The sequence below is a fragment of the Myotis lucifugus genome, unplaced genomic scaffold, assembly GCF_000147115.1.
Source record: "Myotis lucifugus unplaced genomic scaffold, Myoluc2.0 scaffold_534, whole genome shotgun sequence".
Lineage (NCBI taxonomy): Eukaryota > Metazoa > Chordata > Mammalia > Chiroptera > Vespertilionidae > Myotis > Myotis lucifugus.
Genome location: NW_005871582.1, coordinates 320,593 through 340,524, shown reverse-complemented (window position 1 = coordinate 340,524; position 19,932 = coordinate 320,593). Strand labels below are relative to the sequence as shown.

At 39.5% G+C, this 19,932-nt stretch overlaps 1 pseudogene; it reads right to left on the bottom strand.

Moving 5' to 3' along the window:
• Positions 1-15,711: 15,711 nt before the first annotated feature.
• On the bottom strand, positions 15,712-16,396 carry LOC102424164 (annotated as a pseudogene).
• Positions 16,397-19,932: the final 3,536 nt, after the last annotated feature.

Sequence of the window (19,932 nt, the reverse complement as noted above, 5' to 3'; positions counted from 1 at the left end):
AGTATAAAAATTCAGTTACTATTATTTAATACTTTGCTTTTCATTTGGAGACAATCTATCGCAATGTAATTTTATGAAAACTTTGGGAAGTACTATTTCTTCTGTAAATAAGTTTTTAGACAAATGTTCAGTCTGGTATTAGAGAGTAATGGAGTATTTAAATAAGGGATTTAATGGGTAAACTGTTAATTGTTTTGATAAAAAAAGAAAAGAAGCCTTTCTAATGAATCATTTCATAAAAGAAATATTAGGCCAATATTTATTTTTTAGGAAAATAGATTTTATTGGTATTTCACCTTTGTGATCTATTCTGTTGAAGCATTGTACTTACTAGATCTGCTAGATAATTGATATATTTTATTTATTTATTTATTTATTTATTTATTTATAGAATAGAGCACTGCTTTCTTTTTGTTTTATTTTTTCCCATCACCACTTATCCACTCTTTGCCCTCTTCCACCTCCACCCCCTCCCCTATCACGACACTGTTGTCCGAGTTCTTTTATTTATTTTTTAAAAATATTTTTATTGATTTCATAGAGGAAGGGAGAGAGAGACAGAAATACCAATGATGAGAGAGAACCACTGCCCAGCTGCTTCCTGCACCCCCCCACTGGGACTGAGCCAGCAACCTGGGCATGTGCCCTTGACTGGAATTGAACCTGGGACCCTTCAGCCGGCAGGCTGATGCTCTATCCACGGAGACAAACAGGCTTTTTCACTAAATCCTACTCCCCAACCTCACCAAGAGGTGTCTGCCTGTTCTTTTATCTATGAGTCTGTTTCTAGATAATAGATGTATTTTAAATAAAGATAGGGTTATGTAGAGATCAATAGTTTTCTCACAAAAATAAATTCTATTCCTGAAATGATTCCTAGTAGAAAGTTGATTGAACATATAACATAATTTGTTTATTCCATTTTACTTTTGAGAATCACAAGATAATTGAGTTACTTTAAATAGAATTTACATACATATCTATATACCTATTTTCTTTTTCTTCTGAGCCTAGTCTTTGGGAATTAATATTGATCTCTGTTTCTGTCACTTTGTGAGTCATCTGGCTAGTGTGCTTGGCTCCTAAGCAGTGTGTGGCCCTCACACTGAGTTTGAATCTTCAGTCTCTGTCTCCTAATTGGAACATGTTGCCACACTTCAACCAGCTTAACCTGGGCTTTCAAGTTTGTGAGATACAGCATGAATCACTAGTTAATCGGAATGTTCATTCCAATGATGTCACTAATTATCCCTTGATTATAAAACCCCCTTAAACATTCTCTTAAAAACAAAGCAGCTTGTTTGTGCAGTTTTTCTTTTCATCTTTGAGTTTTGTGTGCACCTGAAGATACAACATGATTTAAATGAACTAGTCACTGTCAGTGTTTATCTACTTGCTCCGTTTTCTTGATTACATTTGGGGTATCCAGAAAATAGGAAATTTGCCCCTTTTATGTGATGGAACACAGCGAGATAATTTTTTAAAAAAGAAAACATGGTCTTTATCTACATGGTTTGAGGTAGTAGCTTTTTAGAGTTACATCCATTTAACATATATAGGATATTTGGCTCCTCTGGTATTATCCTCTTTTCCTCCCCATTCACCTTTTCCTCCAAAAAAAAGAGGAGAACCCAATACTTTAAGCCGTACAGAAAAGTTTTGACTAAAATTTTTAAAAATGATCCTTAATAGTATTAAAGTTAGCATTGGTTTTCACAAATTAACTTTTTTCTAGCTGGAAAAATTAGAGGGTTAAGAATTTTTTGAAATGAGTGAAGTCCATTAAAAAAAACCCCTAATGTATTAAATGTTATTTACTGAGAATAGAGTGAGAATTAATATAATTTGAATTTTTTATTAGGTTGTAAGGAGGTTGTATCTGTGCAAAGTGATGCAAAGTTTTGAAATCCTGTAATATAATTAAAATTGAGGTTAAAAATTCTTTTTTCTTTTTAAAAAATCCTCACCCGAGACTATGTTTCCATTGATTTTAGATAGAGATGGAGGGAGGGGGGGAAAGAAAAACAAACATGGGATTGGTTGCCTCCCATATTCACCTTGCCTCCCATATTCACCTTGCCTCCCATATGCTCCCTAACTGGGGATGGAACCTGCAACCTAGGTATGTGCCCTGACTGGGAATTGAACGTGCAACCTTTTGGTGTAGGGGAAGACATTCCAGCCAACAAAGCCACATAGAGGAAGCGACTGGTCATAGCTCAACACTTTAATAATTTTAATGAAACACTTAAAAAATCATCCAGATTCAGGCTAGTTGGATGTTGTAGGACTTTGTGTCAGAGTGGTTTGCAAAAGAGGACCTTCTTCCCAACTAGGTGGATGACACTGATGTCACTCATTTCTACTAGGGGCTTTGAGAAACAGGCTGATTCTACTTTGGGCTGGGTCCCTACATAACAAGATTACATTGCTGAATGGGATATTTAGGCACAAGGAAGAACTGTCCTGTATGTGTTAAGTGTGGGAGAGAGGTTAAGCACCTTTATTTGAAGTGTTTATTGTTCAGAATCTAAGACCCTATTTTAGACTTGTGCTGGCCAGCGTGCTAGCCACCAGCTAAATGTAGCAATTTAAAATCATACTGATTAAAATTAAAAATAAAGATTCAGTTCTTCAGTCACATAGCTACATTTTAAGTACTCACTAGCTCAAGAACTAGTGACTACTCTATTGAGGAACACAGATATAGAACACTTCATTCTCCCAGAATGTTTTGTTAGACAGTGCTGTTCTAGAATGTTGACCAGATAGGCAGCCAGGGTATTCAAGATTATTTTCTTTCCAGTTTTTTGAGATATAATTGACATTCAACCTTATTTTCTTCTGAGTGCTCCAGATCCTGTTTTCTTATATTTTGAAAATAAGGGATTTGTCTAATTTAACGGTTTCTTTCCAGCTCTAACACGATATTTTATTTACATTGGGGAAGCAATGCTATTGTTAATCCATATTACGGGGAAGTGCTCTTTTGATCAGTTTTGGGAACTAAAATTGCAGTACATATTAGTCTATAATTTGAACATTTCTTTCATGTTCCCTTTTGAGTCAATCATTTTTGCTCTTTTCTTCACACTATTTAACTGGCAATCTCAGAGGTCTATGAAGGGAGATGTTGGACTAATAGAGAATCATGTTCTTTTTCCCCTGGTACTTTTGTAGAGGAATGATATTTGTTTTCACAAATGTAAATTTCACATGGCAGCTGTTGATATGTGATTAGGAATAAATGCATTAGATTTCCTGGAAAATTTAAGCCTCTAAAAATTTAAGAGGAAGATGGAGTGTATTGGAATATCCAGCAGCAGTGGACAAAACCAGAGTGATCTGTGACATACCAGGCTGAGGGAATGGCACAGATGAATGACAATGACAGGGGTCAGAACTGCAAGTAGTGATGGACATCTGAGGTTGTGGCTGCAGCTGCTAACCAGAGGAAGGAAGAATGCGGATAGGAAGAAGATGCATTACTAGCTAACAGCAACTGTTCATTCAGCTGTACCAGATGTCCTGAATCATAGGCAGGTGCTATTTTGTATTAGGGCAAAAGAATGTCCTGGGAGAGGTCATTGATGCAGTTTGCTACCACTCTGGCCTTGGGCGGGGAGGGCAGACCACACCACAATATTTTGTGTTTCAAGTTTGTGGACAGACTATTTAAGCCTCATTGTAAACAGTGAGGTTGGTGATATACCTGGGATCTTTTGAGGAGTGCCTTTTCTCATTTATTTCTGCTGTAGTGGAGTAATGTGTAGTAAAAGGTGGTGATGTCTTATCTACTTCTTACACTCTGGTAAGGTGAAGTGCATTTATATAAAACTAGAGGCCTGGTGCATGAAAATTCATGCACTGGAGGTGGGGGGGGGGGTCCTTCAGCCCAGCCTGCCCCCTCTCACAGTCCAGGAGCCCTCAGGGGCAGGAGGCGACCCAGCAATCAGAAGAAAGGGGTCGCCCCCATCACACCTCTGTTGCTGCCACTGCTGGCAGCGCAAGCCTCGGCCAGCCCTGGTTACCTGAGCCTCGGCTGGCCCTGGGTGGGTGGGCAACTGCCATCCGAGGCTTGCCTGCACCTCGGGCCGGCCCTGGGCGGGTGGGCAGCCGACATCCGAGGCTTGCCTGCACCTTGGGCGTCAGCTGGGCAGCTGCCATCTGAGGCCTGCCTGTGCCTTGGGCCGGCCCTGGGTGACTGGGGCGTTGAGGGGACTGGCTGGACCCACCTGGGGGTGGCCAGGCTGTGCCGTGCGCCTGCTGCCCTGGCGGGGCTAAGGGGACTGGGCACTGACATCTTGTGGCTGTGGGCGCCTCCAGGTCTGAGGGCATGACAGTCAATTAGCATATTCCCTCTTTATTGGCTGTGGTCACTGCCATCTTGTGAGGATGTGACAGTCAATTAGCATATTCCCTCTTTATTAGCTAAGATAATCATACTCTCAGCCACATTTCCTAAAAGAGTTAATTGACCATTCAAAAGTATCACAGATACTCCTCTTGCAGTCAGGTTCTTCGGCCAGGCATTTGATTTTCTCTTACATGCTTGCATTGGTAGCATTCCTGAAACACCATATGAGGTTTCTGTAGCTTATGGTACCTAACGAATGGGAACAAGAATTTGTAGACTACAGATTGGGTGGAAGACTTTACCAATCATGTCTATGCATTCAAAGTCTCTGCCTTTTTCAGGCCAGCATTTTTCTTTTTATTTATTTTAGAGAGAAAGAGAGAGAGAGAGGAAGGTGGGAAGAGAAACGCCAGTTTCACTTATTTATGCATTCATTGTTGTTTTTTTTTAATCTTTATCTGAGGATATGTATTTATCGATTTGAGAGAAAGAGGAAGAGAGGGAGGGGGAGAGAGAGGAGCAGAGAGAGGAAGAGGAAGAGGGAGGGGGAGGGAGAGAGAGAGAGAGAGAGAGAGAGAGAGAGAGAGAAACATCGATTGGTTGCCTCCCATAGAGTATGCACCCCGACTGGGGATCGAACCCACAACCTAGGTGTAAGCCCTGACCTAGAATCGAACCCGCAATCTTTTGGTGTACAGGACTACACTCCCAACAAACTGAGCCGCCTGGAAGGGCTCCTTGGTTGGTTTTTGTGTGTTCCCTGACAGGATGGAACCTACAACCTTGGAGTATCAGGATGACACTTTAACCAACTGAGCTACCTGGCCAGGGCCTCAGGTCATTACTTTTCAGGTTTTAACCCTTGCAGGGTGCTTTATATGGATAGATGTGCTGGCAAAGTTATCTCCTGAAAGAATTTTTTTTCCCCCCGACATATGAATGAAACACTAGGTCAATTGAATAATACACTCATTCTTAAACTGGCCAGAAGTGTATTACCAGCAAGAAATAAAAAATAAGCTTCAGGTGTGGTGTATTTCAGTGTTTCTAGATTTATGATTTCTTGGTTTCTGTCCTGGGGGGGCATGGATGGTATTTGTTATCTTTTTCAGATGCCACTGAAATCCAGAAAACCAGGTTTTTCAAGTCTTTGTGTGTCTGCTGCATATGAAACTTTGCGTTTAGTGTATACAAAATCTCCAGTGAATGGCTTTATGCGGTTTTATCTAGTTTGCTTTTTTCTTTTAACATGACACAAAGCTGTGCTATTCAGATAAAAGGGTGTTCTTGGATGTTGATCAACAAAAATGTTTGCTTAGGGGAACTTGTATTTTATTATTTTGTTGATTGGGGGGGGCTGTATTCCCCATGTCTGTGACTAGGTCTGCCTAATTAGCTCTGCCTGTTATCCATATTGACCCCCCACCCCCAGTACTGTCGTACTTTCAGGATGCATCCAAACTGTGCATTTTATTTGTGAGGCAAATCTTTTTTCTTCAGTGCATATTGGGCAGGATGTAATCAAGGAACAGTTGCTGTGACTTAAACGATAAAGATATCTTGAGTGAAAGTGTGGAGTATTGCATGGTGTATTTAGGGTTTATAATCTCAATAATATCAGTATGGATTAATTTAGAAAATGATAGCCACAGTAAAACCTGTTCTGTGGAAGTGTATGTTCCTAGAGACTGCATGTTCTTTTTTTTTTTTTTTTTTAATATATTTTATTGATTTTTTACAGAGAGGAAGGGAGAGAGATAGAGAGTCAGAAACATCGATGAGAGAGAAACATCGATCAGCCGCCTCCTGCATATCTCCTACTGGAGATGTGCCCGCAACCCAGGTACATGCCCTTGACCGGAATCGAACCTGGGACCTTCCAGTCCGCAGGCCGACGCTCTATCCACTGAGCCAAACCGGTTTCGGCGAGACTGCATGTTCTTATCCTTTGTTTTGAACTGTCTAGTGCAGTGATGGCGAACCTATGACATGTGTGTCAGAGGTGACACGTGAACTCTTTTTTTTGGTTGATTTTTCTTTGTTAAATGGCATTTAAATATATAAAATAAATATAAAAAATATAAGTCTTTGTTTTACTGTGGTTGCAAATATCAAATAATTTCTATATGTGACACGGCACCAGAGTTAAGTTAGGGTTTTTCAAAATGCTGACACTCTGAGCTCAAAAGGTTCGCCATCACTGGTCTAGTGACTAGTTACTCTTATCCCATAGTTGAAAGCCCTCTATGTTTACTTGAATAATTTTTGTTGTAGATAAATTAGGTAGTTATATTGTGTGTGTTTTTGGTTGGGGCTAGGAACAGGAAGAATGAACATGTTGGCTTTGTGTTTAAAGTTGGGTACAAAAAAGTCACTGGACCGATCTGTATCAGACACCAGATATGGAGGTGGGTTAGAAGGGTTAAGGACACAAAAGGATGGTCAAGGGGAAGACTGGAGTTGGAGGGGGATGTGGATAGGGAAATGTGGATGGAAGTGGGGTGGTAATTGGGAATGAAAATGCTTTGTGGTCACCAGCTTCTAGTCAAAATATGAGAGGTGGCCACATCTTAAGAGCTAGTGAAACTAATGTAAAAAGGTGGTGGGTGAGATTAAAGAAAACATTATGTATTGAGGTGTGTGTAGAGTGTGAGTCCTGTGGAGTCTTACAGGGAAGTGTTAAAGATCATAGGATCATAGCCGGGCTGATTTGGCTTGGCTTAGCTCAGTGGTTGTGTGTCGACCTATGAACTAGGAGGTTACAGTTCAGAGCACATGCCCGGGGTGCGGGCTGGATCCCCAGTAGGGGGTGTGCAGGAGGCAGCCAATCAGTGATTATCTCTCATCATTGATGTTTCTATCTCTCTCTCCCTCTCCCTTCCTCTCTGCAATCAGTAAAAACATATTAAAAAATACAACAACAACTAAAAAAGATCATAGGATGAGAGCTATGGTACAGTTCTATAGTGGAAATGGCAGAGCTTTCAGCAAAATTGGTGTTCCATCTATTAGAACCCTATGGGCTCTTTCTTTTGCTAAGCCCAAAGGCACCTTCTCAGCCAGGTAAAGGATGGTGTTTCATGGTGTTTCTGTAGCAGACCATGGAGACTCAATATACCTTCTTTTATTGGGATTGCCTCAACCAACTCCATTCTTTGGGACTGATTTTTCTCCCTTTTCAACCCCCACCTTCTAGTTTACTACTTATTCTTGGACAAACACTCTGAGGTTAGCATAAATCTTAAAGAATTTAATAGTAGTGCTGCCAGGGGAATAAGACCGTTCTCATTTGCTGAGAGGCTAATGAAGGGCCTCCCTTTTCAAACCCAAGCTCTCCAAACTGTCTCCAAGGATGAAGGGCATACTGATGTCCAGAAAACCAACTGTACTCAGTGGCTAGGCATGGGCTTTAGAATCATCAAAGTCCTGGGTTTAAAATCTGACTATAACTTTCTGCTTGACATTGGACACTTTACCTCCTCTGTCTCTTTATTTTTAAAAAAGAATATCTTAGAGTTGCTTTGAGGTTTAGTGAGCGCTAATGCTGTCAAGCCTTTGTCACAGTGCCTGACCATGGTAATTACATTTATTAATGACTAACTTTTCAGCTTTTTGTTTTTGTTTTTGTTAATCCTCACCTGAGGATATTTTCCCATTGATTTTTAGAGAGTGGAAGAGCGGGGGAGAGACAGAGAAACATCGATGTGAGAGAGACACATCAATTGGTTGCTGCCCGGACGTGTCCGGACTGGGGCAAGGGATTGAGCCTGCAACCGAAGTATGTGCCCTCGTTTGGAATCGAACCCAGGACCCTTCAGTTGTAAGGCTGGTGCTCTAACCACTGAACAAAACGGGCAAGGGGTAACTTCTCAGCCTTGAATGAAGGAGCATTGATAGCAGATGCAGGACTATCTTGCCTCAACTGGACAGTTTGCATTTATGGTCATCTTCAGACCAGTGACACCTAGTTAGTTGATAATGTTTCTGATCAGCCTTTGGTCAGTTTGGCTATTTTTCAGAGCCAATCCCTTGTTCAGCAAGCATTTGTTAAGCACTCGATCGTGTCTTGAGCTCTGCTAGGAGTGATATACCTTTCTCTGACTTCCTCGCTAAGAAGGGGAGGCAGACCAATAAACCGACAAAATAGCATGAGGAAAGAAGCACTATGGGAGATCATCACAGAATACTGTGAGAGCACTGACAGGGCATGTTACTGAGACTGGGAGGGAGGAGGGCCAGGAGGTTTCTCTGGGGAGATGGGTGTAAAAGGTGAGCACGAGTTAACCATGTGAAGATGATGAGGAGAGGGCTTTCCAGGCAGGAGAATGGCTTGTGCAGAGGCAGAGAGGAGTGAGAGAGCATCCTGAGTTCAGAGTTGCAAATCCAACTCAGTATGTAAGCTGCAGTGTATAGCAGGAGGGAAGATGAAGCTGGGGAGATGAGCAGGGGCCAATTATGAACATGATTGTCATACTATTGAATTTGGATTTTATCTTGGAAACATTTGGGACCACTTAAGGATTTTAAGCATGGTTGACATATTTATATTTCAAAAAATTTACTCTGGCAGCAGTGTGGAAGAGAATTGGAGGGTATAAGCATGGAAGCACAGTCTAGGTAGGGCGTTTAAACCTTTTTGGGTCGTGATCCCTTTGGCAATTTGATGAAGCTCTTCTCAGAATAATGTATAAAATAAAATGCCTATGATTACAAAGGAAACCAGATAGATCTAAACACACTTGTTTTCTTTGTTAATCCTCACCCAAGGATTTTTTTACATTGATATTTAGAGAGAGTGGAAGGGAAGGGGGTGCGGGGGGGGGGAGAGAGAGAGAGAGAGAGAGAGAGAGAGAGAGAGAGAGAGAGAGAGAGGAGAGAGAGGAGAGGAGAGAGAGAGAGAGAGAGAGAGAGAGGGGAGAGAGAGGAGAGAGAGAGCGGAGAGAGGAGAGAGAGAGAGAGAGAGAGAGAGAGAGAGATGGATGTGAGAGCCCCTTGGGGATTTAACCTGCAACCCAGATACGAGCTTTTGACCAGGAATCAAACCCTCGACCCTCCCGTGCATGGACAGTCACTAACCACTGAGATGCTGGCCAGGGCTAAACACTTCTTTCTATCCATGGACTATCGGGTCAGTAGACCCTACATAAAGCAACCCTGAGTGAATGCTGTGGGAGAAGAGCTGAGAATGAATGTAGGCAGAAACTTGGGTATTTTAGTCCATTTGGGCTGTTATAACAAAATATACTGGGTGGCTTATAAACAACAGAAATTTATTTCTCACAGTTATGGAGGCTGAAAGTCCAAGTTCATGGTACCAGCAGGTTTGGTGTTTGATGAGAGCCTCCTTCCTCTTCCATGCTGTCTTTTCACAGTAACCTCACATGGTGGAAGGGATAAGGAACCTCTCTCTAGCCTCTTTTATAAGGGTACTAATCCCATTCATGAGGACTCTGCCTCCCAAAGGCCCATCTTCAAACACCATCATATTGGCATTAGGATTCAACATAGGAATTTGGGGGGTGGGCATAAACATTTCAGTCCATAGCACTGGAGTAGTGAGGACTGGAGAGTTCGAGAACTTGAGTATAAGAGCAGAGACAGATTGGATGAAAGATGGGATGGAGGAGGTGGAAAGGAGAAGAGAGGCAGCAGGATTTCTGATATGGGCAACTGGGTGAAAGATGGTGTCATTTATTCCTAGGTCCAAAGTGAAATTGTGGAAGCAACCACTAATGCCATCTGTCAGTGGAGTGTAGAGTTTTGTTTGGTAGACAAGAGTTTATACTTTGGAAGTTCTAAGTTGAAGTGATTGTGTCTAGAAAATGATGAGTGGGGAAGAGATGACTAATTTTAGACAGGTTGAGTATTTTTGTGTGTGAATTAGATAGCATGTCAATGTACTTTTATATTGTATCCTTTTTAATTTAGACTTTTTATTGAAGTGTTATATTAATAGTGAAAAATGCATAAATCTTAAGAATATAGCGAAATGAATTTTCATAAAATGAATATGCCCATGTAACTGGCACCTGTGTCAAGAAATAGCATTCCCAGCCTCTAACAAACCTTCCTCCTGTCCTCTTCAGCCACTGCCCTCTTCCTCAAGGGTAATCACTATCCTCACTGCTGACACCATTGTTTTACCTTACATATTTTTCTTCTTAGATCTTTCTTCCACTTTTTAATTGAGGCATAATTAGTTTACTGCGCATTTCAAATGTATACTTTGATCAATTGAAAAATATTTTATTTTTTAGAGCAGCATTAAATTCACAGCAAAATTGAATAGGAAGTAGAGAGTTCTATATGCCTATCCCTATACATAAACAGCTTCCCTCACTATCAACTTTCTCCACCGGAATGGTTCATTCGTTACTGTCAGTGAACCTGCATTGACACATCAAAGTCCATAGTTTAAAATAGGGTTCATTGGCCCTGTCTGGCATGGCTCAGTTGGTTGAATGTCCTCCCATGAACCAAAAGGTTGCTGGTTCGATTCCCAGTGAGGGCGCATACCTAGTTGCAGGCTCTATCCTGGGTTCCTGTGTAGCCAGCCGACCCATGTTTCTCCCTCTCCCTTCCCCTATCTCTAAAAAAATATAAATTAAAAAAAAACAAGATTCACTCCTAGTGTTGTACATTCTATGGGTTTTGACAAATGTTTCATGACCTGTATCCACCATTATAGTATCATACAGAATGGGTTAACTGTCCTAAAATATTCATATTCGTACCCCCTACCAGTCACTGATCTTTTTACTATCTCCAAGGTTTTGCTTTTTTTGGAATATCATAATGGTTGGAATAATACAGTATGTAGCCATTTCAGATTGGCTTTTTAAACTTTTTTTTAAAAAAAAATATTTTATTGATTTTTTACAGAGAGGAAGGGAGAGGGATAGAGAGTTAGAAACATTGATGAGAGAGAAACATCGATCAGCTGCCTCCTACACACCTCCCTACTGGGGATGTGTCTGCAACCAAGGTACATGCCCTTGACCAGAATCGTACCTGGGACCCTTCAGTCCGCAGGCCAACGCTCTATCCTGAGCCAAACTGGTTAGGGCAGGCTTTTTTTTTACTTAGTTATATGCCCTTAAGGTTCTTCCATGTCTTTTCATGGCTTGATAGTTCATTTCTCTTTAGCACTGAATGGCAGATACTACATTGTTTGGATGTAGTGCAGTTTATCAATTCACATACTGAAGGACATCTTGGTTATTTTCAAGTTTTGGCAATTATGACTAAAGCTGCTCTAAGCATTCATATGCAGGTTTTTGTGTGGACATAAGTTCTCAACTTGGTAAACCAAGGATTGTGATTGCTGGGTTGTGTAAGAGTGTGTTTAGTTTTGTGAGAAACGTCCAAACTGTTTTCCAAAGTGGCTGTACCATTTTTCATTCCCACCAGCAATGAATGAGAGTTTGTGTTGCTTCACATCCTTACCAGCATCTGGTATTGTCATTGGTTTGGACTTTAGCCATTTTAATGGGTTTGAGGTGGTTTCTCATTTTAATTTGCCAGTTCCTTAATGATTTATGATGTTGAACATCTTTTCAGATGCTTCTTATCTGTACATCTGTTGTGAGGTGTCTGTTCAGGTCTTTTGCCTGTTTTTTAATTGGGCTTGTTTTCTTATTGTATTTTAAAATTTCTTTGTATATTTGATTATCAGGTGTCTTTTATAAATATTTTCTCCCAGTCTGTAGCTTGTCTTCTCATTCTCTTAAGTTTGATGAATTTTTATGTACAACTTGATTTTTCATATGTATACACTTGTATAACGACCATCTACCCAGATTGACATATAGGTTGTGCATTTTCAGCACCTCACTAGGAGTCTCCTTGTGCCTTATTATCCCAGTTAATACTTCCAACTTATTCTGACTTCTATCACCATAAGATTAGTTTTGCTTGTTTTTAAATTTTATGTACTAGTAAATGGAATTATGTAATATTTACTACTTATGTTTAGCTTCTTTCCTACAGCATTATGGTTTGAGCTTCATGTACATTTTTGTAGAGGGGTAATGATTTTTTACAGGTATGTGGTATTCTGTTGTATGATAGCATAACTTATCCGTTCTCCTTTTCAGAGTTTTTTTGTTTGGGGTATTATGAATAATGCTGCAGTGAATATTCTTGCATGTATCTTTTGGTGGACATAGCACTCATTTCTATTAGGTATATACCCAGTAGTAGAATTGTTGGGTTATAAGGTGTATGTATATAGTTTAGATTTAGTAGGTACTGCCAGTTTTCTAAAGTGGTTATGTCAATTCACACTTCTACCACCAGTATATGAGAATTCTGGTTATTCCACATCTTTGTCAGTACTTGATGTTGTCTCTTTCATCTTTGTGTATAGAGTTATTGCTTTGTGATTTTAATTTCCCTATTGACTACTTAAATTGAGCATCTTTCTTTGTTGGCTGTTTGGCTAAACTTTGTTATGAGGAGGTTTCTGTTCAAATATCTTGCTCATTTTTCTATTGAGTTGCTTGCATTTTTTTTTTAATCCATTTGTAGGAGTTCCTTATGTATTCTGGATATGAGTTTTTTTTTCAGATAGCATGTAAATGTACATTTATAGCTTTATAGTATATCTTTTAAATCCTTTTAAGAAATTACTAACAATGTATTCATACACTAAATCATTCAAACAACACAAATGGGTATACAATGAAAGTGATGTCTCCTTACTAAGTGATGCACTTAGTCTCACTTTCTGGTGAAAACCATGATTAAGTTTTTTTTTAATTTTTTTATTGTTTAAAGTGTTACATATGTCTCCCCTCGCCCCCCATTTACCTCTTCCTGGCCACTCCCACCCCCCAGCACATGCCCTCATGCCCCCTAGTGGCTGTGTCCATGGGTTATGCTTATATGCATGCATACACGTCCTTTGGTTGATCTCTTTCCCCCACCCCCCATGGTTAAGTTTCTGAAGTATGCATCCACAAGTTTCTTGTGCATACACTGCATTTATCCTTTTTTTCTATCACAGATAGTAGCATACTACACACTATATTGTACCTTGCTTTTTAAAAACTTAATTATTTTGTAGAGTTCTTTCCAAATCAGCATGTACATTTCTAGCTGTTTCTTTTAAATGGTAGCGCAGTATTCCAATAAGTGTATATACTAACTAGGTTTAATTTAACCAGGTTACCTAGTCACTTCTTTTTTTATATATATTTTTATTGATTTCAGAGAGGAAGGGAGAGAGAGATAGAAACATCAATGATGAGAGAGAATCATTGATCAGCTGCCTCCAGCACGCCCCTTACTGGGGATGGAGCCTGCATCCCGGGCATGTGCCCTTAACCGGAATCGAACCTGGGACCCTTCAGTCTGCAGGCCGACACTCTATCCACTGAGCCAAACCAGCTAGGGTCCTAGTCACTTCTTGATGGGTATTATTATTATGCTACAAAAATGGTGCTGAGCATGTTGAATTTAAGGCTATGAACCATCTAAATGTGGAAATGCCTTAGGTCAGGGGTCCTCAAATTACGGCCCGCGGGCCACATGCAAATACAAATATTGTATTTGTTCCCGTTTTGTTTGTTTACTTCAAAATAAGATACGTGCAGTGTGCATAGGAATTTGTTCATAGTTTTTTTTTAAACTATAGTCCGGCCCTCCAACGGTCTGAGGGACAGTGAACTGGCCCCCTGTTTAAAAAGTTTGAGGACCCCTGCCTTAGGTGTTTGAAGTTCAGGAGAGAAAGGGTGAGCCAGGATTGTATAGCGTGACATGAGTACATACATAGATCATAATCAGTTGAGCAGGTAAGTTTGTGCAGGAAGTGTTGTTAGAACAGTGGTCATCTCTGGAGTGAGGATGGGGTTGTCAGAATCACTATGGTAGCCTTTTCTAAAAAACTCATTACTGTTGCTTCCCCAGCTCCAATTTAGTGTGTCCAAGGTGGAGTCTGGGTAATGTACTAGTATGTGTCAGTATAAGAAGGAAGGACATACTCCACACATGGTCTGATTGTGAGTTAAGGTCAAATTGCATTTTTCTGATATTCTGAAAATATTATTTTGCTGCATTTTATTTTCTATAGACAGTCTTCAGTTTATTTAGCTATATAACTGCTATATTATGATTTTAAGGAACTTTAAGTATTTCAGTATTTGAACTCTGTGATCAAAGAGAGTTGGGTTATTTGAATTTATAGATGAGCTCTTGTGAAAGTACCATTATATACCATTTTGTTAATGATAAATATGTTATTAAATATGTGTTATAGATATATTTTATATAGATATATTTTAAATTTGTTTACTATTACATCAATACAGTTTAATAGTCTCATGTTTGATGGCAACTTGCTGTTGCTTTAGGCCAGCAAGGTGAGGTTGAAGCTATTTTGACTTCCTGCTGGATCTACAAACTAGGACAATTTGCTATCTTTTAACTCAGAAAGATTAGATAGTTAGTGCTTGGACTCCTGGCTCAGACAGAATTAGATGTGTCTTTGAAGTGCTGCTGATAATTGTTTTAGATGAAACCTTGGGATAGTCATTTTCTATTTTTGAAAGGTTTTGAAAATTTTTGGATAGGCCTAATACTGCAGCATTATTGAATGTAGAAAGTAAGTTTCAAATGCTTGTTCTTGATGAAATATTTTTGCTAATTTTTTATATTGAGATAATTCACATGCCATAAAATTCATCCTTTTAAAGTGTACAATGTAGTGATTTTTAGCATATTCAAAAAATTGTGCAGCTATCACTACCATCTAATTCCAGAAAATTTCACCCCAAAAAGAAATTCTTTATCCATTCTCAGTCATGCCACATTCCTCTATCCCTCTGGCAACCACATTTTTTCCTGTTTTTATTGATTTGCCAATTCTGAACATTTCACATAAATAGAATCATAAAAAATACATATGGCCTTTGTGTCTGACTTCTTTTCGTAGCATAATATTTTCAAGGTTTATCCATGTTATAGCATATATTATTATTCCATTTCCTTTTATGGTTGAATAATACTCCATTGTATGCATGTATCACATTTTGTTTATCAACTCATTAATTGATGGACATTTAGGTTATTTCTACTTTTGGGGTATTATGAATAATACTGTAAACATTTATGTACATGTTTTTGTGTGAATACGTTTGCATTTCTATTGATATGAACCTAGGAGGGGAATTGCTGGGTCATATGGTAACTCTATTTAACTTTTTGAGTAACTGCCAGGCTGTTTTCCAGAGCAGCTGCACTATTCTTGGTATTCTTGTTGAAAATCAGTTAACCATAAATTTAACAGTTTATTTCTGGACTCTCAGTTTTATTACATTAATATATAATGCCTATCTTTATGTCACCATCTTGAATACTTACTTTATATAGTAAGTTTTGACATCAGGAAGTGTGAGTACTCCAACTTTGTTCTTCTTTGGTCCTTTGCATTCCATATGAATTCTAGGATCAGCTTGTCAATTTCTGCAAAGAAGCTAGCTAGGAATTTGATAAGGGATTGCATTGCATCGGTAGGTTAATTGAGGAGTGTTGCCGTTGTAATGATATTTATTTTTCTCCCCTTTGAGCATTGGGATATCTTCCCATTTATCTATGTCTTCAGTTTCTTTTCTTTTTTTATTTAATAAAGTTTTATTTTTCAAAATATATAGCCAGTGAGATCTGTTGTTCATACATCTTCTCCAGTAGCTGGAACATCCCCACCTTTGGTGTTTCTGGTGTAAATCACTGAGCTCTGTGCTTTGAGACTAGTTTAATAAGTCCTTTACTGAGGAGCTCTTGAAGGGCTGCCCTGGCCAAGGAACCATGAATCTTCAGTCTCTCCGAGACCACAGCTGGGGTTATAAGCTTGTAGTTGGGAACTTACTTGCAGAGCTTATCATATGTTGCTTTGTCGAACAAGACCAGGTTATTGAGCTTGTCCCGAACTTTGCCTTTGGACCACTTCTTTTTGGCCTTGCCCCAATCTTGCTCATGGGGATCTTTGTTTTTCTTGGCCGACTTTCCAGCATCTTTCTTCTTCTTGTCCTTGGGCGGCATTGCGGGACTTAGAGAGCAGGGATGTGCTGCTGCCTTGCCAAGATGTCGACCCAAGAGGCTTCAGTTTCTTTCAACAATATTTTACAGATTTCAGTGTACATCTTGTACCTCTTGTTAAATTTAAAAAATATATATATTTCTTTTTTTAAAAATATATTTTATTGGTTTTTTACAGAGAGGAAGGGAGAGGGATAGAGAATTAGAAACATCGATGAGAGAGAAACATCGATCAGCTGCCTCCTGCACACTCCCCACTGGGGATGTGCCCGCAACCAAGGTACATGCCCTTGACCGGAATCGAACCCGGGACCCTTGAGTCCGCAGGCCGACGCTCTATCCACTGAGCCAAACCGGTCAGGGCTGACAGCCACTTTATATGTGTTATTTTCCTAATTCTTATAGAAATTGTGTGGTTGGTGAAATAGTGGTTTCCTGTTTTATTGACAAAGAAACTGAGGCTTAGTCAGTTCTCCAAGGTTTTACTTAGCAAGTTAGTAGCATGACTCTTTTCAGGACTTATGTTGTATGCTATATTTCCACTCTAAGCTACTTGGAAATAGTGGTGATACTTTTAAATAGAAGGTTAAGCTGGATTACATTTAATACTTTCTAGAATAGAATAGAATTTTTCTTTCATTTAAACATTTACAATTTTGGTCTCCCCTCCTGCAAACATTCCCAGGACTTTGTCTGGGTTTGGCTTTTAAATGTGTGTTGTGAAAGCCCTGCTGAAATAGCTTTTGATGGTATTTTGTATTCAAAGTCTGATCTGGAAGATAACTTGGGTCCACAGTTTGTTAAATCTTGTCTTAGGTGGGCCATTGCTTTCAAAGAGCAAGTGTTTAAATATTTTATTAATTTTTTTTTCTATACAATTGGAGGCTTGTGGGGCAAAGAAGAGTCTCTGTTGATCCTTTGAAAAATTGACCAAAGGAATTAGCATACATTTTATGCTTCTTACCAGATTTCTGTTATTATAGTGTTGTATAAAGGACACATTTTTTTGTATCCTTTGTAATTTATAATTATATGGAACACATTACAACTAATCAATAAATACCAAATGATGAAGAACTTGGAATAACCTTTGATCAGCCCCCTTTTCTGTTTGTTTCTTCTACCCCACAATGTAAACTTGGAGCCTAGAATTTTAGGCTCAAATTAAAACTTCCAATGAAACCTAATTTTTTCCCTTCACTCATTCCTTAAAAAGAAAAGAGAAGAGAAAAATTAAGCTTTGAAGTGTGCCTCAGTTTTCTGGAATGAAATGCAAGGACCTACAGCCAAGTTCACGCTACCCAGCAAAGCTATCATTTAGAATTGAAAGACAAATAAAGAGCTTCCCAGAGGAGAAAAAGCTGAAGGAGTTCATCCCTACCAAACCAGTATTTGAAATGTTAAAGGGTCTTCTTTAAGAAGAAGAAAAAAAACATATGTACACCAAAATGGCAATAAATAGATATCTATCAATAATTGAATCTATAAAAAAAGTAAATAAGCAGAATAGAAACAGGCTCGTAGATATAGAGAACATTTTGACAGTTGCCAGGTGGTAAAGGGTGAAGGGATTAAGAAGTACAAGCAGGTTGTTACAGAATAGTCATAGGGATGTAAAGTACAGCATGGGGAATATGGTCAATAATATTCTAGTAACTGTGGTGTTAGGTATGAGATTTATCGGGATGATCACTTAGTAAATTATGTAATGTCTAATTAATGGGATGTACACCTGAAACTAATATAATAATGTATATCAACTGGAATTGAAAAATAAAAATTATTTTAAAAAAATCTAGTCCAGCCAGTGTGGCTCAGTGGTTGAGCATAGACCCATAAACCAGGAGTTCACAGTTTGATTTCCTGTCAGGGTACATGCCTAGGTTGTGGGCTCAATCTCTAGTAGGGGGAGTGCAGGAGGCAGCTGATAGATGATTCTCTCTCATCATTGATGTTTCTCTCTCTCTCCCTCTCCCTTCCTCTCTGAAGTTGATAAAAACATTTAAAAAAAAAATCTAGCCCTAGCCAGTGGTTAGAGTGTTGACCTGTGCACCGAGGGGTCATGGGTTTGATTTCCCCATCAAGGTCACATACCTGAGTTGCAGGTTCCATCCCCGGTCCCAGTCGGGGTGCGTGCAGGAAGCAACTAATCAATGTGTCTTTCTCACATTGATGTTTATCTCTCTCTCCCACTCCCCTCTCCCTTCCATTCTCTCTAGAAATCAATGGAAAAATATCATCGAGGATTAACAAAACAAAAAAAAAAAAGAAAAAAAATCTAAAAACTTAAAAAAATAACTCCACCTGATTTCCTCTTGTTGATCTCTTGCTCAAGTTGCTCTGTATTACTGATGTATTCAGCATGGGTAATCCTTTGTTACTTTTCACTAATCTGTTTTAGGTGTTATTTCTAAATTTACTGAACTGTACTTATATTTTCTACTAGAGGCCTGGTGCACAAATTTGTACACCAGTGGGGTTCCTCTGCCTAGCCTGTGGGATCAGGCCAAAACCGGCTCTCTGACATCTCCCAAGGGGTCCCGGATTGCGAGAGGGTGCAGGCCAGACTGAGAGACCCCACTGGCACATGATCAGGGCCCGGGGGGTGGGGGGGGGGGACTGTGGGAGGGCTCCAGGGCATATCTAGCCTATCTCATCCAGTCCTGATTGGCTGGACCCCAGCAGCAAGCTAATCTACCGGTTGGAGCGTCTTCCCCCTGGTGGCCAGTGCATGTCATAGCGACTGATCGACTGCCCCCTGGTGGTCAGTGCATGTCATAGTGAGCAGTTGAGTAGCCTTAGCATATGGTTAGCATATTACACTTTGATTGGTTGAAAGGCCGACTGTTCAACTGGGCACTTAGCATATTAGGCTTTTATTATATAGGATGTTTGTCTAGTTTTTATAGAACTCTTTCCAATTTATCAGTGTGTTTTGTATCTTGATCTGTATATCTGTATTTTTCTATGATGGATGGAAGCTAAATTGGAGTATTTGGGTTTAGTAAAGAGAATAACTAGAATCTGAGATCATAGAACTTTAATAAACCTTTTGGAAGAAATATTGGTAGTTGGAACCTGCTGAACCTTTGTTTCTTTTAGGAAACTTGATAAACTGAGGGTTGGGGAGGGCTCCTGGAAGTGCTTACAGATAACAGTGAGTTCTCAACACTTAATGATACATGGGAGAACCCTGTGATAATTTCATAACCTTGTAGTTTTCCTTGTGGTGATTTCCTTTTCACTTTGGTACTTTACTTGACATTAACAATCATAAGCAGAATGAAATGTTCTGTATTTCATCTTTTCCTTATCTGTCTCTTGATAGAATTTCTTAGGAGCAAGGAATTGGTCTAATGAGAAGAGGCTAGAGATGTGGGTAGTTTATGAAAACTTCTGATTTGATTTGGTGCTACTCTTTCATATACATTCAACCATCTTGCCAATCAATGTTCATGGAGTTGGGAGTGTGGTAGAGTCCTCTGAAGAGAACATGAAAAATGGTTTCCAAGGAGGCCTAGCCTAGCACAGAGATGCTG